The sequence below is a fragment of the Heliangelus exortis genome, chromosome 4 (genome assembly GCF_036169615.1).
Source record: "Heliangelus exortis chromosome 4, bHelExo1.hap1, whole genome shotgun sequence".
NCBI classification, from domain to species: Eukaryota; Metazoa; Chordata; class Aves; order Apodiformes; family Trochilidae; genus Heliangelus; species Heliangelus exortis.
In genome coordinates, this window is record NC_092425.1 from 6,765,638 (window position 1) to 6,792,757 (window position 27,120).

At 41.4% G+C, this 27,120-nt stretch overlaps 1 protein-coding gene across 2 annotated transcripts in view; it reads right to left on the reverse strand.

The window, feature by feature from the left end:
- Positions 1-27,120, reverse strand: part of BMPR1B (bone morphogenetic protein receptor type 1B) — a 142,392-nt gene that overhangs the window by 47,941 nt on the left and 67,331 nt on the right. Inside the window, exon 1 of one of the 2 annotated variants that reach the window (XM_071742801.1) lies at positions 24,924-24,996. The exons of the other annotated variant lie outside the window; for it this stretch is intronic. The gene's annotated coding sequence lies outside the window, so the exon portion shown is untranslated. Of the gene's footprint in view, positions 1-24,923; positions 24,997-27,120 lie in introns of those variants that run through there. 2 annotated transcript variants of the gene reach the window in all.

The following is a 27,120-nucleotide window of genomic DNA, read 5'->3' on the forward strand; positions in this document are numbered from 1 at the left end:
ATTTTTTAACCCAAAGATGTTTTTCTTTCTTAGATTATTTACTACTTCTTGAAATCATTGTATTTTAAGGGTGTTTTGGTTTTTGTTGTTGGGTTGGGTTTTTTTGCTTGCGTTAAAGTTTACACAGAATGTTATTGTGAAAGAAAAATGTTTACATTTTGCTGAGAATCAGTTGCATTAATTTTTAAAAACCCTGCATTTATTTGCTCAAAACTGTTCTTCCAGCAGAAGTGAAATTTGTGAATACTTTTGGGCCTAAAATGAAAGAAGTTACTGTCAGTCTGTACTTTCTTATGATTTTTAATTGTCTTAACTTTTTGAATCATCCCTATCAACCATATTACTTTCCAGATTTCTAGAGTACAAATTAAGGACAATGATGAAAAATTTAATTAGGAATTTCCTACTATTATCTGTAAATTTTAATAGGATGCTAAGGTCACATATTAGATCGAAAAGTAATACCAGAGAAAGTCAAATAAAAGTGCTTTCTCCTCCCCCAGCCAAAAAAGAGGAAAAAAAGAAAAAAAAAAAAAAGGAAAAAAAAGTTTAAAAAAAAGTAGAACCACTGGATAATTAGCATACACAGAATTCACAGAAGGTTACTGTAGACACTTGTCATAACAAGGAGACAGTCACTTAAATATTTCCAGAGTTAGGATAAAAATCTGAAAAAGCCCCATTTTAATATGGAAATAATGCTACATAATTAGTTCTATCAAGTCATCATTCCACCATCCTCTTAGTATTCAAGATTTGGTCACAGTAGGCAGAGTACCACTTGATCTCAAAAAGATGCCAGCGATTCATTTATAAGTAATTCTGGGTTTTACTAAATTTTAATAAAAAACAAACTTTTTCTTTTTTCTTATTTCTTTTTTTTTTTTTTTTCCCTAATACATAAGGAGGGAAGCTCCACCTCCATGGTTAAATCCCAGGAGTGAAATAATGGTTTCAGCCACAGCTGGGGCTAACCCTGCAGGATAAAAAGTATTAGTACAGACCCACCAAATTTTTCCCATGGAATCATGGAAAAATGGCATTTTGAAAGGGAGGAAAGCATTCCCTTGTAACTCTCCTTCAGTGGCAAAACCCACAGTCAATCACTCAAGTCCTTTTGAAACATCCTGAGGACTTTGCTTCTTGCCATTTACTTATTGAGAGCAAAGAGGAGAGAAAGAAAGAGCTCCCAGAAAATGCAAGGAAGGCTGAAAAAATAAGGCTACCTGGGATATTCATCTTTTCTTGCCCTGTTGTATTTCAGTGTGCACCATTTCCTGCAGCATGCAGACTTTTTGGGGAAGTTCATTTTAGTTTCCATTGCAGCTACATTAAACGCAAGCCCAGGATTGCTTGAAACAGAAGGTTCAAAGATGCCAAAAAAGGAGGACATGGGAAACTGCAGGCCCGTCAGCCTGACCTCAGTGCCTGGCAGGGTTATGGAACAGATCATCCTCAGTTTAATCACCCAGCACCTACAGGATGGACAAGGGATCAGACCCAGCCAGCACGGGGTTAGGAAGGGCAGGTCCTGTCTGACCAACCTGAGCTCCTTTTATCAGCAGGTGACCCGCCTGGTGGATGAGGGGAAGGCTGTGGATGGAGTCTCCCTGGACTTCAGCAAAGCCTTTGACACCGTCTCCCACACCGTTCTCCTGGAAAAGCTGTCAGCCCAGGGCTCAGACAGGAGCACCCTGTGCTGGGTTAGGAACTGGCTGGAGGCTCCCAGAGAGTGGTGGTGAACGGGGCTGCCTCAAAATGGCAGCCGCTCACCAGTGGTGTCCCCAGGGATCAGTGCTGGGCCCAGTTCTGTTTTATATCTTTATTGATGATTTAGATGAGGGGATTGAGTCCATCATCAGCAAATTTGCAGATGACACTAAGCTAGGGGGGAGTGTGGATCAGCTGGAAGGCAGGAGGGCTCTGCAGAGGGACCTGGACAGGTTGGAGAGTTGGGCTGATTCCAACGGGATGAGGTTCAACACGGCCAAGTGCCGGGTCCTGCACTTTGGCCACAACAACCCCATGGGAAGCTCCAAGCTGGGCACAGAGTGGCAGAAAGGGACCTGGGAGTCTGGATTGACAGGAAGCTGAACATGAGCCAGCAGTGTGCCCAGGTGGCCAAGAAGGCCAATGGCATCCTGGCCTGTAGCAGGAACAGCGTGGCCAGCAGGTCCAAGGAAGTGATTCTGCCCCTGTACTGGTGGGGGCAGTGAGCACTGGTGAGGCCACAGCTGTCCAGTTCTGGGCCCCTCAGTTCAGGAAGGATATCGAGGTCCTAAAGCAGGTCCAAAGGAGGCAACTGGGCTGGTGAAGGGACTCGAGCACAGATCCTATGAGGAGAGGCTGAGGGAGCTGGGGCTGTTCAGCCTGGAGAAGAGGAGGCTCAGGGGAGACCTCATCACTCTCTACAACTCCCTGAAAGGAGGTTGGAGCCAGGGGGGGGTTGGACTCTTTTCCCAGGCAACCCAGGAATGGGCTGCCCAGGGAAGTGGTGGATTCTCCATCCCTGGAGATATTTAAAAAGAGACTGGATGTGGCACTCAGTGCCATGGGCTGGGAACTGCAGTGGTAGTGGATCAAGGGTTGGACTTGATGATCTCTGAGGTCCCTTCCAACCCAGCCCATTCTATGATTCTGTGCCTTTCAAACCCTGCATGGCTCTCTATGCAAAATGCCTACAAGCTGATAACATCTTCATTTGTTAGTAAAACAACTTTAAACTTTAACTATGCATTAGACAAGTTTTACTAAATATTAGATCAATTTAGCAGTAATTAAAGGGCAGCCCTGACACAGGGAGTCTCTACTAGACTCCAGAGCAACTGGAATAAAAGCTCTCCAGTTCCGGCAGCATTCCTTGTCCCCAGTTTGGATTTTTTTAGGGTAACTTAAGCACGCTTCAGACAGTGCAGAGCTGCTATCAACCCCTCCTCAAGCCTTTTCCCTCTCCTCCGCTTTCAGCCCACCTGGCAGGATCATTATTGAAGCCAAGAGGAATACATTTTCCATGAACAATTTCAGAGTATTAAAATGCCTTTTCAAGATGTCCAGTCGTTGTTGCTATTTTTCAAAATTCTGTGGTCAAAGTGTCAGTCTTGCAACACTTTCTGTGGGATATTTTGCTGTCAATACCGAAAAAAAAAATATTTAGATAAGGCTATATGTAAAGTCAATGGACCAAGTCTTAAATAATTGCTACTGGCTGCAGTGACAAGAGCTGCAGGGAAATCTAAGGAAATTTATAGGTTTACTTGAACAGTTTAATATACTATTTCCCATGTACACTTTCCTCTGAAAATGGCACCAAATTATGCAAGGTTCTATATACTCTGAACTGTACTTTGTACCTACATCCTCTTGGAATAGGACTTTATGGATATTATTCCACACAGAATATTGGAAGACTGAAGCAATCTTAGCAGAAAGAGTAAACCATTGCCCAAAATGACCTATAAAAAAGAGCTCTTCATCCACCAGCTTGGACTCAACACTCATTTATATAATTAACACTCATTTAGATAATTTTCATTTAAAGTTATAACCTGAAAATTGAGGTTTTATAAGTATAATGCTCATTATAACAGCATTATAAATGAAACTTGCTTACCCTGGAAGTGTTTCTGCTTTTGAAAAATAATTCCTTCTGTCTTTCTTGTTGCCAACTGTGTGAAAAACAGCAGTGAGGGAGCCAAAAAGAATGGCTCTGATTTTTTATTTTGAGGGTTAGTTTCAAGTGTTTGGCACTGGGATTTTCTTCCATGCTCTACAGATCAGAGGCATAGCAGGCATTTGAATTCTTTCTCCTTTCCCACCTTTCTGTCACCCAGAAATTCACCTTTATTCATTAACAGAAGTAAAAGATGGACTATGGGGAGCTGAAATCCCCTCAGTCAAAACACTGCCTTTTGTTTCTCACAATACACTGGGATTTATGGTGTATGAGGACAGGACATTGCCTTGGTGGGGATTTTGTACAACAAATGGAATTTCTCTTTTAGGGTTTTTAAAAAGTTTAAACAAATTATAATCCAGAGTGAGAGACTTCTGAGTCAAAGCAGTTGAGCTTTAAATTGTCATGCATGTGTCTATCTTTTAAACACAAAAACTGTATCTTTTAAAACAAGGCTCCAGTTCTTGTCTCATTCTCTTACATGATGACAGAAACACAGCCTCCAAGTCAAAAATCCAGAGCCAGTTCTTACAGGCTGAATAGATGCTGATGGATCCATTTGCAAACAGACACATTAAGTGTACAGAAACAGTGAGATATATTACTGGAGGTGCTGAAAATGAGACTCAAAGCTCTGGCATTTCCTTCAGAAAGGATAAAACAACACAGCAACCTTACCAAGCATTTATTGTGGTGAAAGAACCCAGTAATATGGCTGTGTGAAAAAAACCTTGACAAATAATCCTTGTTCAGTTAAAATTAGACACGCTGCTAGGGCCCCTTTATGCTGCTCTGGTGAGAAGAGCAGTGCCTGAATAGATTGAAGAGACCTTTGTGTTTACTAAGCGTGTTTAGAAGAGTCTCCAAATTATTTAACACATCATCAAGATATTGGGGAGGTTTTCTCCAATTTTCCAAAGCAATTAATGTGCATATATCAAGATCCAGGTCAAGGGAGCTTGAGTATCTTTGCATGGGCAGAGATGAGAGATTACATCTTATTTTTTTCTGCATGTTGTATGAATGTGGATACTGCAGATTTGGGTAAAAGACAGCTTTCTGCATTGCTCAGAAAAGTGTCTGCATTGAACTGTGTGTAAATTTACCCTGCAATATTTTGACCATTCTACTGAGCAGTAAACAGCCACCTCAGTCATCCCTCCAAGCAAAATCAGTAAAGGAGATGATCCTGATTAGGTCTAACATTCTCTGAATCCCATTTATGTTCACCCTGGAAAAACAGGTCACAAAAATTAATCCAGCAGGTAAAAACATCTAGAACCAGAAAAGCTATTAGCCAAGGGACAAATCATATGCCTAGTCACCTGACATAAGCCCCACATCCCTTCTTAGCAAGAACTTAACCACTGGCAGCCTCTTCAACATCTTTCTGTCCCTCTCCCCCCTTTCATCAGTTGGCACAGAAGAACAAACAAGCAATACATAAAGGGAGGTGAATTGCATCGGAGCTGTTAAAAATTTATTTTGCTGAAGAATCCTAATATACAGGTACAGAAGATGGGAAAAACTCTGTAAGAAAAGCTCCTGCTAACAGAGTCTTTCTCTGGAAGGTGAACAGGGGAAAAAAAAAAAAATCAGAAAAAGCCTTCCAGGAGAGCAGTTTATAAAGGAGAGGTTCTCTGTAACAGCAATCAGTGCAGCCTAAAGCTGATTCAAGAGGGACCTGGTTTTATTCCCCTTCAAGCTTGACCAGACATGATGCTTTGCAGCCCACAAGCCAGCTCATCAGGAAAACCAGGTGCTGACAGTTCAGGTACCACCAAAATTAAGGTGTCAGTCTTACTCTGAGCTCAGTGAACTGAAGAATTATCTTAGCTCACCCAGAAGAGTTTCACTACTAATGGTCAGCAAGCAAAGTTGCTGGCTTGGGCATTTGCTTCTGTGAATATGCCCCAGTACACCTGAATTTTACAGCAGAATTAAAGGATAATCCAGAACCCTGCTGCTGAACTTACAATAAAATCACTGCCAATATCTTTTTTTGCAGACCTTTTTTGGGCTGTTTTCCAGGATGAAGAAACAGCTGTCTTTGCCAATCTCCTCACAGGCAAAGAAAATCTTCAAGATTAATTGCTCTGATAGGAACCAGGAGGTTTGGGTTTTTTTCTTTGCTATGCCAGGATTGCTTCTCCTAGAACCATTTTTCTGTTCCTGGAGGCACTTCCAACTGTGAATTAATTACAGGTTTGATAAACGATAAACTGAATACCTGTTGATCATAAAGATCAGCAGTGGTAAACTTAAAAAAACTTTTATTTCCTAGACGTCTGTGAAATTAATTCCCCACTTCTCCAAGCAGGCAAACTTTGGGCAATTGCTGATATTTTCCTATGGTTTGAAGCAAAGAAAAAAGAAATAGCTGTAAACTGGGCTTTGGCAGTGCAATGAAAGCCCAGCAATGCTTGCAGGGGAAGAGCTTCCAACTAATCAATGAACCCAAGTAGCAGGGCTTGTGGTCCAGACTGGTGGGTTCCCTCCCTAAAACCCACACTGCTCCAGATTTCATCCTTTTTAATTATGTTATTTAACAGTTTAATACAGCCAAGAACCAGAATTGCTTGTTCTTCTTTAAGCCTAAGCTCTTCAGCCAAACAAAGTATTAATGTGCTACTCAGTATAATAAATACTTGACTCCTTACACAAAGAAGCAGTCGAACGGCTTCGGCCTTGTCTCAAACTAATTTATTTTAAGTCTATATATAACAAATTCCTCTGACAATGAATTGTGTAACGTCTCCAAGACAAAAAACGGCACACTTCATTAGCTACAGAAAGACAGGTGGACCGACAGAAACTTCCACTTAGTGCTCTGTTGGCTGCCTGCCACGGTTGGAATGGGGGCAATTATGAAAAAAATTGACCACATGACTTTAATAAGCTTCGATGTGGATCGCTGTCTGGTGGAAACAGAGCTTTACAATAAGTTACCCTGGGCCTAGTCTTTGCTGCTAGGAATCAATGTGTCCTTTCAGACATCCATCACATATCCTTGGGATTATTTGAAAAGGCTTGGGAGGAGAAGAGTGATGTGAAATTGCAGATGCCCCTGTACTCAGCACTGGTGAGGCCACACCTCGAGTCCTGTGTCCAGTTCTGGGCCCCTCAGTTCAGGAAGGAGATTGAGGTGCTGGAGCAGGTCCAGAGAAGAGCAAGGAGGCTGTGAAGGGATCCAGCACAAGTCCTGTGAGGAAGGGCTGAGGGAGCTGGGGGTGTTCAGCCTGGAGAAGAGGAGGCTCAGGGGAGACCTCATCACTCTCTACAACTCCCTGAAAGGAGGTTGGAGCCAGGGGGGGGTTGGTCTCTTTTCCCAGGCAACTCTCAGCAAGACAAGAGGACACAAGAGGTCTCAAGTTGTGCCAGGGGAGGTTTAGGTTGGATATTAGAAAGAATTTCTTTACAGAGAGGGTGATCAGGCATTGGAATGGGCTGCCCAGGGAAGTAGTGGATTCTCCATCCCTGGAGATATTTAAAAAGAGACTGGATGTGGCACTCAGTGCCATGGGCTGGGAACTGCAGCGGGAGTGGATCAAGGGTTGGACTTGATGATCTCTGAGGTCCCTTCCAACCCAGCCAGTTCTATGATTCTATGAAAGGAAGCAGCCACAGCACTGGTTTTCCTCTACGTCCTGGGAGACAGCAGCCTCCCCTCCATGCTGCTGGGGGATGACCCTCTCTGAGCACATGAGCACCAAATTCCAGGAATTCAGAGCAGAGAGCAGCCACCCTCACTGCTGCTACCTGCAAGCAGGTCCCTCTGATGAAGAGAAAGTTGATAATATGGTGTTCTCCCCCCACAGCTCAGCACTGATGCCAGATAAATGAAAACCAATTTTATCAAATATTTAGGGTGAGCACATCTTGATGTAAAGATATCTCTCACAGGTTTTACAGTTCAAACTGCTACTTTGAGCATCTCAGTGAGCTATAAGACAGTGAATAAGACATCACTTTACACTATCCAGAACATCAGAGGCATTGATGCAGCAGTTCATACTTGTTCCACTTCCTGAGCAGTTTGGATAAGGTTTGGCTGTACCACCATTCCTCCTTCCCAACCAATTCTCTTTCCTCCCCAGCCAAGCTCACCCTGCCTTTTAGGAAACACCCACTCACACATTTTCCCTCCAAGGGAACTGCAATGAAGGTCTGCAAGGAATTTATTGAGGACTGAAGCAGCACAGCAATGGGAAAAGCAGCATGGCATCAGTACCACTGCCAGCCTGCCCTACATGTGAGCCATGGAAAGCCAGGATTGCTCGAGGTGTCCATGTGAGAATGAGGGCAGAGAGCCTGACAACAGCAAGAAGAGATCTGGTCCCAGCCCCCCAGTACAAACCCTTCCCATCCCTTAGCAGCACAAATGGCAGGATGATAATTCACCTGGGGAGTGGAAAACAAGAGGACTATGAGTAACTTTCTTTGTTCTTGAGTAGGGCTGTGCCACCAGAAACATTTTAATAGCTCAGAATGCTCAGCTACAACGTTATCAGAACTGCTCCTCTCCCTGTTCTGGATGCCTCTTGCTTCTCCCTACATTGTTCTTGCCTGCTTTGATGCTTCTCTTTCACACCTTTGAGAGGAGCTGTGCACAGAGATTGTATCCTTTCATATCTCCAGGCTACTTGTTCTTGAACCATTAGTGCAGGTTTTACAATAATCATACAAAACATAAAGTAACTATTTCTATTACTTGGTTACCAATAAGCAATGTTAGTGATTGTAATTTTCACTTTCACAGCTTTGTTCTATATTCAAGTGTTAAAAGTAGAAGTAGTAGAATTTCTAGAAGTAGAAATTATTATATTATTTCATTTCAACCTGACCCCAAACTACTACAGCAACAATTCTTAACAACAGGAACAATGTGCTCTGATGACAAACACCTGAGATACTTCTGACACACCAGAAATTCAGTAAGGACAAGTCCAAGTAATTAACAATCATAATTAGCCACACAAATACATCATGGAGAGCAACTGGCTCATCAATTATCTGCAGCATCAGATTTAATGGGAGTCATCAGTGTAGTAAGTTAGAAAAAAGCTGTTACCATACCAGGAGATATCCATAGACTGTGCTGTGTAGGAAAGGACAAAATGCTCTCTTCAAGAGCAGTGTTATGCTTCAGGTGGCATCACTCCTGGAGAACAAGAACTTGTGACAAGAAGTCCAGAAATGTGAAGGCAATGAATTTTGAGGATAGATTAAAAAGCATGAGGTTTGTTCCATCTAGAAACAATGGTAACAGCTTGGAAATAAGTCAAAGGTTTCTGTAAAGAGAGATTAATTTCTTGCTCCATGTGTACTTGCACAGGATAGGAAATAAAAGCTGAAATTTTAACACTGAGATCTCAGGCATCCAGAGAATCAAGTTTTCTTCAGAAGCCTGACTAAGAATGTGAACAGATTGTTTACAGAGACAAGAATAAACCTCTGTTCCCTAAGGTTTAACAAATGAAGAGTTGACAGAAATGGCTTAGGTACAGTTTTACGTGCATCAAGGTGGAGCTGTCAGCCCAGACAACCCAAACTTCCTTCCAGACTATCTTTCTGTCACTTTTTACAAATTTACCCCAAAATGCAAATTTATTGATTCCAAAACTCCTCATTTTTCAAACATCAAAGCTCTTCTAATGTTCTTTCACTTTGTTTCATAGCCTTGCAATTCTAACTTTGCCTATGAACAAAAGACAAATAATATAAAACCAAAATGTTTCATTGTAACATTGATAAAACATGTACTATGGTGACTCTGTGTTACCATCAGTTGCTCACCAAGCCAAATGATCCCTCCTCCACAGAGCTCTTATCAAGATAATTCCATTATTGAAGTTCAAAAATTCCATTATTTCCATTATTGAGTTCACATCAGAATATGAACAGAGGTTGGATCGGTCTTGGTGTCAGTCTGAAATACAGACTGTTCTCATCAGAAAGCAGAAAATAAGAAAAAGAGCAACTGAACAAATGCTAAGAAATTCAGGGTAAAATTGTTTTTGAAAATACATTGAATTTTTGGAAATAACTAGAGTACAGTATTTTGCTCTTTCTTAACTCTGAAGACTCAGAATTTGCAGCAAGCCTTAGGCTAAATTAAAACATATTTTTATTACACACTGAACCTGACCCTGTAGCATGGTTCTTTGGTCACAATAGCTTAATTTCAGAGGAACAAAGCAACATAAAAAACAGTTCTGTGTCTCTTTCTGTGTTTCCTAATCTCCTCTGAGATTATTCCTAATGAAGGGAAAAAACCATCTTTTTCAAGCAAAATCACCAACAGCACATTTTTCTCCAGACCTTTAATTGTTTAATACAATTTCCCTTGGAAGATGTTCTGTTTCATCTATACAATCTGTTTATCCCAAAAGACTAATCAATATTCTGAAATGCAAAGTTACTTATTTTATAAATGGCCTTGAATTTTCAAATTAGTCTAACAGAAGTTGTAACAAACCATACAATTTACCATGTTTTCCCCCATACAATATATTCTATCTCTTTCTAATGGCAGCTTCTGCCTGTTGGAATTTAGGTTGTCAGAGCAATAAAATTTTGCTTTCCAAAGCTCATTCTTTATGCACTGCTGGATGACTTTGCATTTAGCACAGAATTGCCACGTATGTGCATGAAACTGAATTGTTAATTTATGGGGGAAGGTGGAAAGTGGTATTTTCAGTGTAGAGTGAAAGAAATTAATAAGTAGTCACACCAAGAAGGGCCATGAATGAGAAAGGGGATGGAGTGTGTAGTAACACCAGACAGATAGGTGGGACTGAATCTGCCTAGCAATACCTTTTGAAAAAAGGGAAGAAAAATGCTATTTTATTCATGTCTCTTTTTAGAGGCTTTAAGGAAACAGGTACCAAGCACTTGCAACAATGCAGAAATGTCTGGAATTTCTTTATTGTCTGTGTCCACTGAGTTTCCAGGGAAGTTTCCTAAGAGGCAGCCCCGGATGCATCACTGGAGCAAGACACACAGCAAGGATGCAGCATTCAGCTTCATCCTTTGGGAAGCAGACAGAGGTGTTTTGAAGGAATGCTTTACCTGAAACCTGCCTTTGGATTATTATGGCTTTAGAGACCTTCTGAAAAGAGAGACCTTACAAAGGTGCTGAGCTTTGTTTAGAGAACTTAATACTCATTCTCTCAGCTGTTGACAGGAAAAGCCCATGTTTTGCTTAAGTAAAAAAATTCCTTTCTTAGAGCCAAGGGATGAAAGAGGTAGAAAAGCCCAAACACCCTCCCCCAACAGCAGAGTTAAAACACCTGACAGCTGACTGTTAACAGCAGCAGAAAGTTTTTTCTGTTCTACAATATATATCAAAGTAAAAACAAAATCTCTACCAGGTGGCACTAGGCATTATAGGGATACAAAAAACAACTAAATAATAACCTGATCCTGGGAGATGTTGAGTTCCTCCCTCCTATAAAAATGAACAGTGCAGAGGGTGCTAGGGATGTAACCTGAGCAGTGAATCACACTCCAAGCCTACAAAGCCATTGCAGGGCTACAGAGCATTATTTGAAACATTTCCAAAAAGAGAGACCACCACCTGATCTTCAAAACCCCCAACTCCACTTGAACTGAAATTCAGAGCTATGATGCACACATTGCCATGAGCTTTATTTCCACTATTCCTACAATACTGACAGTGTGAGTCCAAGTTAAAAATGGTTTATTTTTCCCCTTCACAGTGGCACACAGACCTAGAGATTTCCAAACATATTTCAGTATTCCAGACTTGAGTGAATATAGTTTGAAGCCTTACAATTCAGTCCATGAAGCAGTTCTTAAAATCTTTATCCACGAATGCAAGAGTTTGTACTGTGTGTGCATTTGTTGCTGTTCCTTTGAACATCCAACCCAGCTTGACCAAGTGCTAAAAAAGTAAACCCTCCAAAATGTCTGAATTCAGACCCCCAGGAACCTCAAGAATTGGACTTCCTGACAACATCAGCTCCAAAGGGAATATTCCATCTTGGCAGGACTTGTGCAGCAGCCTCTGTTCTTAGGCTGCACAACATCACAGCAGGTGATGCACTCTTGCTGTATTTGGAAAAAAGGGCAGATCTGCTGAGGAGTCAGAATGGGTGGAGAAAATACATTAAGGTCTGTGGAAAAAGCTTTCTGCAATGCCCTGACAAAATGTCCTGTCCCTTCCAAGTGCCAGACACATCCAGATTTGTAACCTATTATTTGGGCTGCTTACCCTGTTCACTCAAGGGAAAAGTTTGGGCAGTGGATAGGCATGATCATCATGCTGCACCATGCTTTGGCAGGATGGGTGTGTGAGATGTGTGACAGGACTTCTGTTTTCCATTTGCTTATTTTAAGTCTAAACAATCGTCCATAAAACCACAATATGGTAAAAGCCCCTTAAAAAAAAAATCATCAATGTACCTACCCACCCACTTAGGAGATGGTTGAATTAGTGTTGCTTCTGCAGGTTTTTTTACTAAAGGATTCTTACTGTTTTCTGTAGAATCCTTTTCCAATTTTTGCCAGAAACTTTAAACGTAGGTAAATAACCACAAGCAGGAAAAAATACTAAAAACAGAGAAAGAAAAGGCATGACTTCTGAATAATCCAGCTACGTGCTTTGCTGGGACCAATTTCACCCAGCACTACTTGGGTGTGAAGCCAGCTAAGGCATCCTTTACCCAGGTGATTCCCAGTTCTTTGCTCCACTTTTCCATATGCTCAACCCGAAAATTTAGGGTCTCATCAGCAAGCACACTGAGCCTCAGTGCCACTGACACAGAATTTACCTCCATTAAGTGAGTGCCAAAGGATCAAGTCCTAAGTGCTTCAAACTAAGCATGTGGTAGAATTCTGGCATCACTTCACAAGTGGATTTAGCTGCTGTCTGAACACATTTTCAATGAAAGAGACAGTCCAACCAAAAGCTGGTTTCCCTTCATAGTTATTTTGCAGTCACATCAGTGATCTGATCCACCATGCAGCTGCCTAAAGTATCAGGACAGGAAAAAAGGAGGATCAACAGCAAGAAGGTATAAATTGCTAACTTAAAGGGGTTTTACCCAAATGAGAAACGACTTTTGGGTGTCATCTTCTAGCCTGAACTGTCCTCTGTCTCAATGTTCCATCTGCAAAGTGGGGAGGGGAACAGATCTCTCTTTGTCTACCACTAAACTCAAGTTAATGAACATCCAGATACTGTAATGATGGGTGTCTCAGGAAAAAAAGAACACAAGGAAGTGAATAATTATGGCCTCAACAGGGTTTGAATAGCATGCAGCAAATAAGGCGACGGTCACACATTGAACTATGCAATTAAAATAAAATCCTCAATGGGGACTCATTAAGCAAGTGCTGCCCATCCTTTGGACTGAAGAAAGCAGGGGTCCAATGGAAAAGCTAATTTGTTATCATGCAATTAAAAGACTGAACAGGAATGTATATGCAGAGGTCACACAAAGGCTGCATGTGCAACATGAATGTAGACTCTTTAAATCCAACACTAGAAAGAGTTAATTTAGTTCTGTGCTTGTGCAGTGTGACTTGCTAGAAATACAGAACTTAGCAAGCAGTGTTTACAGACTTGCCATCATTTTAGATACATAAATTCTACACAATTTAGATACACAAATGCCTTTCTAAACATCATGTTGCTCTCCAAATATATTAGTTTAAGGGCCTTAAGTGGTTGGTTGAATTCTTTGGTCCAGATAAGGCAGGAGATGAGATTAACAGATACTGTTTGGTGTACTGAGGTTGGGACACACACCTTCCCTCCACCACATCTCTCCTACAGTCCTTGTGATGAGGTCAAAACATCCCACAAATAAAGATCCTGTTTGTGAGACAGGCAAATGACAAAACTGCCATTCTGCAAGGGAAATTTATTTGATACTTTTTTAGATTAAGCTGCCCTGAGAAAAAAGATGGGCACGTAACATGAAAGTAGCTCATAGCCTAAATGGGTTGCCATAGGGCCACTGAGATTTTGGTAGCCATTTGGTTCAGTATATGGAACAGCAATGGCCTGTTGCTGTTTATGTATTTATATCTACAAACTTTTTTATGGCCTTTGTCACCAAGTAGAGACAGATGCTCTCAATTAATGTGTCTTGTAACAGCTCTCTGGACTCACACTGTATTATTATTTCCATTCTGCAGGAGAGAAGGTGAAACAGGAGAGCAGGCCAGATGCACAAAGGTATCTTTGTGCCTAATTCCCACCAAAACTCAGCTGAACTTTGTTCCGTTACAGAACTGGGCATCTAGGTGGGATTATACTAAAGTGCTACAAAATTAACTTAGAACTTTAAACTCCCACCCTAGTTTTCTATCTTTAAAAGGTTATAAGTAGACTGAACACAGAATTGTCTATTCAGAAAATTGAGATGTATTATTTCCTTCAGTATTTTTCTGTTACTACAAAGGCAATATTAAACTGACAAGAAAAATCTGCATGGGGGGTAGGGAGGAAGGGAGGTTTTTTAATAGCTTGGGTAGCCTGTCTAGATGAGAGGCATCCCTGCCCGTGGCAGGGAAGTTGGAGTAGATAATCTCTAAGGTCCCCTAAAACCTAAGCCACTCTAGGATTATTCTACAATTCCCCTAATATTGCCAACACACTAGAAGAAACAGTTTGCACATAAACACTTAAAACACAAAAATTATTAATGCTATCACACAATAAGAAAATTCTGGTCACTTTAGGCACGAGTTTCAGAAGAAGTTTATATGCATCTTTTCTATAGTGAAGATTTACAACATCTTTAGTTAGCTCTGAGAAATCATGACATCAGATATAAGCATCAAACCTAACCACAGGATCAAAGCTGGCCTCTAGTCCTGAAAGCCTGAGCACGGAAGGCATTTGCCCACTAGCACAAACACAGAGCTTTTGGATAGGAGTGAGGGCAGAACACCATCGTGGGAGGTTTTCCATCACTTCTCATTTTCTCTATTTGCCAACAGCTTCCATCACATCCACAGCAGAGCTCCAACCTTTCTCTGATGTAAACCCCATCTCAAAGTCCCCCATCAAAAGCATGAAGGTGCTTCCCAGTAGCAGCAATGTCAGCTTTGCACCAGGACTTGAAAATATAGAGGTGGAAGCGATTTTTTCCCAGTGGGTGCTGGTGCCCAGGGTTGTGAAACTACAGATTACATTCCCTTCTTGGTTTTTAAACACCCAGAGGACTGCAAACACATCACTTACAGACTTACAAGAAAAAATGGAGCTTCTTCACCTATTAAAAACAATGTGTTCTAGAGAACAAATGTATTTTTTCTTTGTTTTACTTAAGCTAGGCCTTTATTTCTGTTACCTAAAATAAACTATTTGTTGCTAAAGGAAGGATACACCATTAAGCAGATTTTACCACAACTTTGGCAGTGGGATTCTACCTTAGTGCACAAATATTTCTCAGGGTAAATGTGTTTGATAGCCCCTTCCTGGGGCTGAAAGAAATTTGGCTACAAAGGTTGGATTTTCACATAAATAACTGTCAGGGCACTTCACAAGATTCCATAATTTAGCAGCATTCCATTTTATTTGCTTATGAGATTTAGTTTGTTCTTCTTTGGTGGTACTATTTTGTTATTAAACAAAACATGGACATGACTCAAATGCACATCCAGAGACCCGGAATGCATCTAGGGTTTTTTTTTCCCCCCAAAGAAAAATTTCTAAGGGATTTATGAAAAAGTTACAATACTATATTTAAGGACAAAATACCAAAATATAATGACAGTAAATATTCCAAACCAAATCCTCCTCCGGCTGCATAAAGCATAGCATTTTCCTCCGTCCCAAAGAACAGTCAGCTTAAGTATTAAAAAAAAATCCTCAAAACCCAAACCATCACACAGTAGTGCTAAAAACCATCCACAATGGCAATGTCAGCTATTGCTAGCAGCTGCTAAAGATACTGAAGAAATCCCAAACTTTTTGCAGAACACCATTTTTAAGAGAACTGACCAGTAAAACTATCAGAATAAAACTAGACTTCCATTCCTGGACTTGAAAGGAGACAGTAATCTAAGAGAAATGCAAATTTATGTACATTTAATACAGCTGCTACCAACAAAGAACCATCACACTTGCCAGCATCTCTAGTTCATAGAGAGCAGTAACAGCATTCCAGAATTTTCCCATGTGAACAAGCATCTCCCTAGAGAGTTGAATCTTCACTGTCCAGCTAAAAGACTGAGACTGCAACTGAGTTATCTCTGTTTGCAGTAAGAGACTAAATCTCCTTTCTTGCAGCTATAGGTGGACTTTTTCCTGTCTCCCTTCTTTGTTTAAAGGGAAGAAAAGCTAGTAACAACTGATTTGGACAGAATCCATATAAAATTTTACAGAAGTCATAATTACCGCAGACAATTTTATACCTTCCTTCTTTTTACTGAAGCCTTCTGGTATGTATTTATTTTCCAAGTTTAGGGCAAAAAAAACCCCAAACTACTAACAACTGGACTGCTAAGAGAACATGCTGAAAACTAGATTTAACAAATAACAAAATTTATGAGGTCTTCCAGCTCATTGAAAGCTTATCTGAAAGAAGGCTCTTGAAGCCCAAATTTATTCACAAAATGCAAGTCAGTAATAACAGATTCAGAAGGCAGCAATGTTATTTCTTCATCTGGAGCTGTACTTTCCATTGGTGACTTCCAGCAAGCAGCTAGCATTCATTCAACAAAACCTATCCAGTGGCCCTTACTCAGAATATATTTTAAAAATAAAATGGTGATGTTTTGTGAGTTACTCAGTTATAACAGCAAAAAAGATTAGTGTATTGTCATCTTGATATGCATTCAGATTTCAGAAGAAAACCACAGTTTTGTTCAGTTTCCAACAGGTAATTTGCACTGAAAGAATAAAACAGAGCAAGTCCCAAGAGAGCACTGTATTGCCCTGTGACGGAGGAGCCCAAATAACCCACCCTGCACAGCACCAGCGCAGTTTTTCACCATGATGTCACACTCTTCTACCTTGTACAAAGATGCTACAGAACTTATGCTGAGACATCATAGCTGGCAAGAGCTTCCAATATCACACAGCAGCATCAATTTGGACAGAAGAAACCAAGGCAAACTCAGTTAAAAGCAACACTGAGGAAAAAGCCCAAGTGATGCTTGTGCCTGCCTTACGTTTCGAATAAGACTGCTGCCAAAAGGAGGTAAAGCTGATTTAAACATTCTGCCACTTCATTCCTTAAGTGAACACTGTGACAAGGAAAAAAAGAAAGAAAATAATTTTTAAAAAGAGAGGAATCAATGCTACTCCTCCTGGTATTTTCACCTTTAAAATAAAATAAAAAAACCACTAATGAACAGAGTGGGCGAATGGTCTCTTATGTCTTAAGCTGACCAGACACAAAATAGCATCATCTATCAAAAGCCTCAGACAGTACCTGAACCAGGTAAAGGAAAAAACTAAACCCATTTGTTTCTGAAACTCTGTCACTTCCACTGTGCACTCCCTAAGACATTCTGTGGTTGGCAAGAAAGAGAAATTTCCTAGAAACCTCCTGCAAATGAACCCCAGCTGCTTAAGCACAATCCCAGATGTCTCCTGCACTGTGTGGCTTTGATAGATTATATTGAGCATAAGAAAGAGATGAAGTATTTATGTAAATTAAATTTGTAGGATGCATGTCAGTAAGCCTGAAAAACACTTTTTTTGAATGAAGACAGGAAACCATATTTTTCACCCAACTGGGTTGGGTTAGGTTATAGCAGTGACATTCGTGGAGCTCCTGAGATGGTTCCTCCAGACTGCTTAGGTTTTATTCAAACCACTCATTCCAGAAACAGCAACCACAAATACTGTCTCTGACACCAGTGGATCACACCTTTATAACACCCAAATGAAATATTATGCTTTACTACTTACCCACCAAAAGTTTAGTATTTTGAAGACTGAGAAAAAGCTCAAATCACATACAGTGTTCTGTGTATTGATTCCATGCCCTAGACATTGAATACTGCTTGAAGGAAGGAAAAGGGAATGCTGTCAGGTATTTAAGCAAATGAATATATTCTGAGAAATCTTCAGGCTACTTTATCATCAAAACTTCATACTTGTATTTGGCTTCTTCAAAAGAGAAGTGAAAGGAAGAGCCAGTGTGGTAAATGAGAAACAGAAAACATAAAATAAGGAATACCTGCAATTAAATGAAGTCATGGAAACACTAAATAACTTCATTTTCCCACAGACAAATGTCTTGCATAGAATTCCCAAACATGGCCAGTATCTCCCTCTCTCTGTTGTCCAGGTCTTGCCTATCTCAGCAGATCTCTTATCACTCTGGCAAGCACTTCTACAGAACATTATCAGGTTTTCTTTTCCTACCTGTTCCTAACTTTCATCACTCTGCAGGCTTGGGAAGACTGGTACTCTATTTCACGGGAGTCTTCTTTCTCTTTTGGGGGAGTTAGAAACCCAGAGGTTTTGTAGGGAGTTAATCTTTGTGATCATTTAGGACTTAATTATTTAAAAATCCTGTCTGATACAAATATCCATTCAAATACAGAATTACTACTTCATTCATGCACGTGTGGTCGTCTTAGCAAAGCAAAACTAATACACAAGATTAATATTTATTCTGTGGATTAGTAATAGAGGGGCTGCAGCCCTCTGAGCAGCTCACTGAATACTTTTAAAAAAGAAATCCAAAAGGCCTCAAGTTCAGCAAAGCAAGAACAGAGACAAATCTAACACCTCCCATTACCCTCGTGCTCCTCTCCAATGCCTCCTGGGTGTGTTCTGGGGCTGCTGAATGAGCAAAGAGAGCAGAGCAGTCCCAAAGGGAATCAGGGGTTTACTTGAAGAAGCCCAGCAAAGCAACATTTCCCAAACCCCCTTTCAAAAGAATATCCTGCTTCCTTTTCCTGGGATGTTTATACACTCTCACCTTTGAAAATAATGCAAAGGCAGATTTCAGCAGAGGAAGAACAATACCCATTCGGAGCTGTACTTAGATGAACACGCTGTGTCTGAAGCAAGAGCCCCAAAATTATCTGACAGGCGGTGTAAAAATCAGTAGCACTGGAAAATACCTCCCTACCATATAAAATGCTTGCTGTATAAAATACTAAAAAATAGTACAGCTGCAAATACAAGTTAGTAAACAGACACGACAATTCTTGGTCTGAAAAACCAAACTGATACACTGGTCCCGTTCTTTTTTTAAAGGAACTCAGCCTCCACTTCTGTCAGTGCTCAAGGAAGAGAATAGTCCTGTCAGTCTCAAAAGGTCCATTTAAATTTAAAATCATACAGGTGTTTAAAGCAATCTCCTAAGTAAATGCTCCATGGCTACTTTGGCTAACACATGGCACATCTACTGTCATTCCACTTAAATATTCCACTTTCCAGCAATGAATCTGGAACAAAAGGTAGTAAAAAAAAAAAAAAAAAAATCACACAAGTGAAGCACTTGACAAGCCATAAAACCAGCCTGGCCTTCAAACCCAGTATCTTTGTCAAGGCCATAGAGCTGAGCACCCAGCACTCAGTGGGTGCAAGTGCAGAACAAGTGGGTGCAAAGCAAGCTTCCTGTGTCCTGGGTTGAACCATATCTCCTAAAACAATAATAAGGAAGAGAATAAAGGAAGGAAAGACCCTGCTATTGCTATCTTTCCTCCAGGTATGCTGACAAAGAGATCAGATTTGAAGAACCTGTGATGCCCACCACAGGCTGCTTTTATTGCTAATTAATAGTGAGAGATTAATAGCTGGGGATGTCACAGAAGAGCTGCAGTACAAAATCCTTGCACACACAGTCAGTCATGGTTATGCATTTAACAGCTGGGTTCATACTTTCAGTGGATTCTGCCATATGGGAACCAGGATCAGTTTACACTTACAAAATGATTACTTTAAACTCGTGCTGTATAACTACACCACATAGATACCTCTAAAGCAGCCCAAAGGTTACCTATCCTCACATTTCCCAAATCAGCCTTCAGTTTTCAACAGGCCAACAATGTAAAGTCCTATCTCCTAATTCCCAGACCTTTTAGCTTTAAGCCTCAGTTAAAATACATCCAGGACCAGCAAGTATCAGAGGAGGGAGGTGGAGGTCTGGCACTTTGCCAGACAACAACTACACCAGCAGGTGAACATGAATTTTTTGGGGTTAAACCAAAGCACAGTCCTGCCTGCTAAATCCCTTGAGCAGTGAACCGTATGACAAGTAATTATACCAAAGAATTTTGTTGCATCAGGTTTATATATTCACCAGATTGCAACGATAATTAACAATTGTGTCTACTCAAAGTCCCTGTGGCTTTGGATCTGTTAATTGTGAAGGCTCCTATGTCACTCCTCAGTATTAGAAATATACCAACAGAGAGCACCAGAGGCGTAAGCATTACACACCTCAAAGATATTGGCTCCTTCCCAGTTTTTTCATACTTTCTTCTCCATATTTTCACAAGTATTACACTGACATTCAAGAATTACACCTCTAATTTCTACAACCCGGTCTGTGACATGTTTGGTGCCTTTTGGAAAGATGTTTATTTGTAGATCCCCTTGGAACGCCATCAGTGGAAAAATACTCACATGGGGTATGATGAGAGGGAAACATCCATTTTTTGGTAAAGCTCTATTTTTACAGTGACTTAAGGCTCACACTTTGTTTCACATATAGGACTGATACAGCTATGCAGTGCCATATGCAAAGAATTTGGAGTAAAACTACAGTTTTGCCCCAAAACTCAGACTCTGATGCAAGGTTTCTTTCTTTTTGAGTTGAATTTTACTCTGATTGTGGGATAGAGGAGAGTTTTTAAAAAACTAAAGAGGTGTTTTGGCAAGAAGAGCTTTTATCACCTGCTTCTTTTACTAGTTCTCATCAGTGAGATCTGTTAAGCATTTTTTCAATGTTCAGTTAAACTGTTTGACTATGTTATTTATGCTTCAGTTTTCAAACGATGCTTACCTGCTCTGATTTTGCTTTTTGAACAATAAATTCTCCTTAAATCTGAATTCTAACCTGGAAAATTACGCTCTGAAAGTTTGCTACCCAAGTTAGTAACAGAAAATAGCATCCAGTCCAAAATCCTGAACACAAGATCTGCAGTTCAGTCTGACAGAACTGCTTTGTATTTCTTCCTTACACTACGATCTCAAGTTTAGAGAAGAGCTGATTAAGTTTAGCCAAAAATGCCTCGACTAACAGATGAGCAATAGCCAACATGTCTATGTCAGGAACGAACCATGTTAAAAGTATTTAAATTCCATGCAGGAGAAGGTATAGGCTTTGTGGCACCACCATTTGTGGATATAACACAAGTAAGATTGCTGGAGGACAGGGCTAGCATTAAAAAATGTTCTTAAGAAGTTGGAGAAATGATTGGGAGAAGCTGGGGTACTCTTCAGCTGGTAGAATACAACACACAGCTGGTACCACTTAATGCACCCAATCAAGCAATTACATAAATAAGAAATGTTCAGGTAGGAGTTCTGGAATTTGAAGAATATTTGGAAAGACTGAAAAATGCACAGCACAGGTCAACAAGAGTAACTGGAGACACTCAAGACCAGAAAAAGAGAACTGGGCTTAAACTGGAGAAAAGAAGATGTCATGGTTTTAGACAGTTACCAGACAGTGACAGATGCTCTCAGTTATTCCCCACTACCCTGCCAGGGGAAGATGAAGAAAGGACTAAGGGAGAGAGACTTTAAGGCTGGAAGAAAAAACTTGAATTACTTACTAATACTAGTATTAGTGAATTACAAATATATAAACATGGAGCTTGACCTCCTCAGTTGGCCATTACTTCCCAACCAGAAAAGTCCCACACCAGACTGGGCAGTAGATGGGGATGCCTAAGTCCCCAGCTGTCTTAGGGACAGTTCACAACAGTCTTAGAGGAACCAAGATGGTCCTACTTGGGAAGGCAGAAGGCAACCTGTCTTGGTGAATGATGCTCTTCTCTGGAGAAGAAACCAGGAGTAGGGGCAGCAGCTCCCCATTATCACTGCCACATCAACAGCCTGGCAGTTGTTGGTGCTGTCCCAGGCAGGTTTTTAATATCCTCTCAAACCAGGACAGAAGACTTAAGACTGATTTTTCTTGAGGTGAGAATAAGGAGGCTTTGAAACTGATAGCCTGGAAACCTGTGGTCTCCTCGCCACTGAAGGGAAGTTGAATATTGGAAAAAAACATCATATGCATGTCAGAGGGACTCAATAAACCCTTGGCATTGCTTTCCTGCCCTATATCCTGGGCAAATCTGCCACTACATTAGTGATATATTTGACATTAGTAACAATGTGGAACTGTCAGCATCTCCCCAGGCAAAATGCAGACTCCAGAGGCTAATAATTCATGTCTCCAGTCTGATCATTGAGATGGAAACAGAAGCTTCAAAGGGGAAAACCAGAAGTATCTACTAAGCAATTTTTAAGATACAATGAATGCAGCTTTGGAAAAGCTTGTTCTTGGCCTGAGGCTAGGACTGAATTACTTAAAAGACCTCTTAATTTGATTTTAAGCTCTCTTTTAATAACAACTGCTGGCCTTGAAACTTCCTGAATCAATGGGACACCCTGACCCATAACCCAAAGGATAGGAGGAACCAAAGTGTTACAGTCATGTAACTTAAAAGGAAATCAATATATAAAGACTACCATTACACAATTCGTAGAGTTTTACAAGCTTTTTTCCAAGGATTTAGCTCCTAAAATTATTATAAAGTACTCCACTTCCATTGCTATCACTTTCTTTTTAATTGCTGAAAGATTTTGGGCCAGACTCCATCATATGTTCAGCATTTAGGAGGAGGACATGGAGCTCGTGAGAGCACCCATGGGAACCCACAGAGGCACTCCCTGGCAAAGATTCCCCAGCACAAGCCTCTCGCCCTCTGAGCAGTGCTGGCAAACAGTCCCTGGAAGTGGAAAAATCCTGTGCTGAACAAACCACTAGTTTTGTAAAAAGTTTGTATAAGTGCACACAAATTTAAGGAAAAAAAAAAAAAAAAAAAAGGTGGGGCAGGGGGGGGAGGAAAAAGAAAAAAAAAAAAAGAAAAAGAAAACAGAGGGCAAAAAAAAAAGGAAAAAAAAAAGAGATTTGACTCCCAAGTGCTAGGAAGTTGAGAACGTATTTCAGATGCAAACTGTGAACTCATGAGCAGCTGTGTTTCAAGTTATGCTATTGAGAATCTCCTATGACACTTGTAGCTGCAGTGTTGATGTCTGCAGATCTTGTCTTTTGGCCTAACTTTTGCATGCTCATTTTTGTTCCTGGAATTCTGCAGAGGGAAAAATTTTGGTTGCTTCTGGACAGGAGGAATTTTCTGTGCACATTTTTCACCAACCTACTGCTTTTCTTCTACAGATCTCCCTAATGCTTGCAGATGTTCTGAGTCAGAATACATCTGATTTCCTTGAAGGTCATTGCACCAGGATTCTCAGTGTCTTTAGGAGCACATTATTTGGCATGGATTGCTCTGAGGCTCATCTAAGAAGCCCCTTGTTTTTCAAGGGATCACATGCACATCAGTGTCAAAGCAATTACTTCTCAAAGTTTTAAAATAATAAAACTGTAATAATAAGAAACATTTATGACTCCACAGGAGTTGATGCAGCCTCAGCTGCACTCCCTTCTTCAGCAGCAGAGGGTGCTGGCAGAATTCTGAGGGTCCCTTGCAAAAACATACACACAGTTGGTCAGGTCTGACTGTCATTTGTCCAGGGCATGCACTTCACACAACTATCACTTAGGAACAACAGCATCAGTGAGTGGCTTTTAACTCAGTTTTCATTATCACAGAATCATAGAATTGGCTGGGTTGGAAGGGACCTCAGAGATCATCAAGTCCAACCCTTGATCCACTCCCGCTGCAGTTCCCAGCCCATGGCACTGAGTGCCACATCCAGTCCCTTTTTAAATATCTCCAGGGATTCCAATGCCTGATCACCCTCTCCGTAAAGAATTTCTTTCTAATGTCCAACCTAAACCTCCCCTGGCACAACTTGAGACCGTGCCCTCTTGTCTTGCTGAGAGTTGCCTGGGAAAAGAGACCAACCCCCCCCGGCTCCAACCTCCTTTCAGGGAGTTGTAGAGAGTGATGAGGTCTCCCCTGAGCCTCCTCTTCTCCAGGCTGAACACCCCCAGATCCCTCAGCCTCTCCTCATAGGATCTGTGCTCGAACCTGAAGCCTGTAAGATCTGCTCACCCCATGCCAAGTTGTGCAGTGTGCTCACTGCTGTGCCTCACATCCATCATCTGCAGGCAAGCCCAAAAATGAGGTCAAGCATTAGATAGGAAACATCAGTCCCACGGTTATTGTGATTCAAGGAGAAAATGATCAACCAAGGATGGACTGCAAGCTTGAATCTGAACTGCACAGTGAACACTAATTCCAGACTCTTGCAGCCCAAGTGCTGCTCTGAGTGCTGTTCTGCAGCTCTTCCCAAGCCCAGCAATTCCCCATGAACACCACATCTATTTCCCAAGGGTGAAAGCCTAGACAACTGACCACTCAAGTGATGCTGCTGTTTCTTCCACTCCTTATCAGGTCTTATTTGGAAGCCAGAGTAAAATCATCTTATGCATCAGAAAAACCCACGGTCAGTGCTGAAGGGCTGTAGGTGAGGTCACAAAGTTTATCTGTTTAGTTAACAGAACTAATTTAGGAGAAAAACCTAATTTAGGAGAAAAACCTAATTTACAAGAAAAACCTTCTTTGCTGTGCAATTTTTTTTCTCTTTTCAGATGCAATACCCAGCTTGCTAGCTGCTCCGTGATGAAAACATCCAAACCAAAACATCAAGACTGTTTCACTAAGTTACTTATTACTTTTTAGAAGACACTAAGCTTAGCAGAAAAACGGTTCTTCAACGACAGCAATTTTACACTTCTAAAGAAAGGGTAAGCAGACAAAAGTTACAAAACACCCAAGCCTAACACGCCCACGATTTCTAAAGGTAGATTTAATTCAACGCGGTTGCTTCAAAAGTTTTTCTTTCGGTGCAAGCAGTCTCAAGTTGAGCTTTCACAAAGGAAAGAGTACATGGAGGTGCTCTTTATCCCCCCCCACCCCACATCCCGGCTGTTTCTGCAAGCCTTGCTCCTCAGCAGCATCACCCGCACCGTCCCTCCGAGCAGCCCCCCGAGCTCCAACCCATCCCTCCTCACCCCGGCCGCAGACACCTTCCCAAAGCCGCCTGCATTCCCTCCCTTCTTCCTTTCCTTCCTTCCTTCCTTCCCTCCCTCCCTTTCCCGCTCACCTCGGGCGTGCAGCCAGAGCAGCCCCCGCCGCCGCTACTCCCGCCGGCCCATGGCCACTGGACCCGCCGCCTCCTCCTCCTCCTCGCCGCGCCCCTTTCCCCGCCGGCTCCGGCCCCCGGCGGCTCCCTCCGGCGGTGGGTGATGGAGGGAGCCGAACCCGCAGCCACCCGCCGGACCCACGTCCCCGGGGCTCGGCAAGAGAAAGATTTGGGGGTGTGAGCAGCGTGGGTCCGCCCGGGAGCTTCCCCGGGGAAGCCGCTGCCGGGCCAGAGACCCCTCGGCTCCCCCCGTGCTGGGCAGAGCCCCAGAGCCTCAAGGAAGTGGTTCCGTCAATCTGCTTCAGGCTTTCACACATCCAGACTTTCCCTCTCCCTTTCCAGGGCAGAAAAGTGCTGGCAAGCAACAGGGAAGAGGAGCCGGGAGAGAGGAGAAAAGACGGAAAGAGACGCTTCTGCACGGCCTCATTTAAGATAAGGCACTCGCCCGGCACCATGAACCGCTTTTCACTGGACAACTCTTATAAACACTTCCTAAGCCGCTGTCATTCTTCAAGTGCTAAATGAGCTGCTTCAGCATATGGGCAGTGCAGGGTTTCCCTCTAGGTCTGCATACGGATTTAACTTCACCCCTGAGGGTGAGGGTGGACGCAGCAGTGGTGCCACTTCTCTGTTGGGTGTGCTGAAAACAAAGCCACCTCCTCAGTGGTTAGACTTTTTTAGTGGTTAGACTTATTTGTTAATAATTTCTTGACTTTTTTTTCCCATCAAAATAGTATTTTCCACTAATACAGCAACTATGATCTCTTGCCCTGAGAAAAACTGCCCAGGTACCATCAATGGATTGCAGGACAACTCATCTGCCCCTTAGGACATGGAGAAGCATTTTGAACAGCTATTATGGTATCAAACAGCAGAAGTATGTGGTCTATGTTCTTGAATAAAACACAAGTGAGATCCCTAACACACTGAATACATCAATATAATAGAAATGTTACAGGTTGACACACTGCAATAAAGATTCCCAACTACCACTGAGGAAATAAGACAAAAAGCAGGGGTAAATAGTATTTACAAATAAACTTCATATCAATATATAGTCATTATTAATGAAAGCACTATTATTTTTATCTAGAAAAATGAGAGAAGTTTTGGGATTCATTAACTTGTTTTTGGTGATGTCTGTTCAAGTTTGGCAGACACTGGACACCTGTAGCCTGGCATCTCAGAGGGTAAATTCCACTACCAAGCTTTAAATAGTATTTTGCTCCAAATACATGATCCCCCAGAAGCTTCCTGAGGAAGATCCACATCTTTGGCACTGCTTAGTGAAATGGAAATCTTTGAAGTGGCTGTCTAGCAGCTGCCATACAGTGATTAGTAATAACAAAATGAAATTCAACTTAACATGACTGAGGGTAATTTGGCTGAAGTGTTCACAAACCAGATCTTGACCAACTATCATATATGTGATGAACATAACTCTTCTCTTTCCAGTGATGCATGGAATTTGTTCTTCTTTCCCCATAATTTTGTTTAAAACTTGATTACTTGCTTGATTACTACACCATTTTACACTGGAGCTGCAACAGACATTTCCATGCACATTACTGGGATACATCATTCATCTGAATATAATTTTTCAGTCTTTCTCATGTGTTTTTATCAGAATATATAGCAAGAAAACAACATGCTACTGTCTGAACTATATTCTGAGTCCCAATTACAGATTTGCTTCACAGATCAGTTTTCATGGGAAAAATTATTTTGGTTCTAAAATTCATACTTAACCTACATGCCACCCTCAAAAAGCATGTTTGATGTCTCCTTCCCAAGCTTCCAAAACCAGCTTAGAGCAATGCTTTATCATTTGCTTACACCATTCAAAATGTTTCTATTACTAGAAGTCCCAAACTGCCCCATATCATGCATCTTTCATGAAATGCTACAGAGCAGGCCATTTTTTCATCATCAAACTTTTGGCTGCAAGATGCAAGATTGTCATTATGTTGGACACTCAGGACAGACACCACATGTCCCAGTCGTGTGACCATAGAGGACTGAATGAATTCAAAGCTGCAAACATTTCAATCTGAAAAGATTGCCATTAAAAGGGTGGGAAACTTAACTGGGATGCTTTTAGGATGCTAGCAGAATTCGTATACCAAAAAGAGTTTCTTGTGCAGACTAAAGCAAACAT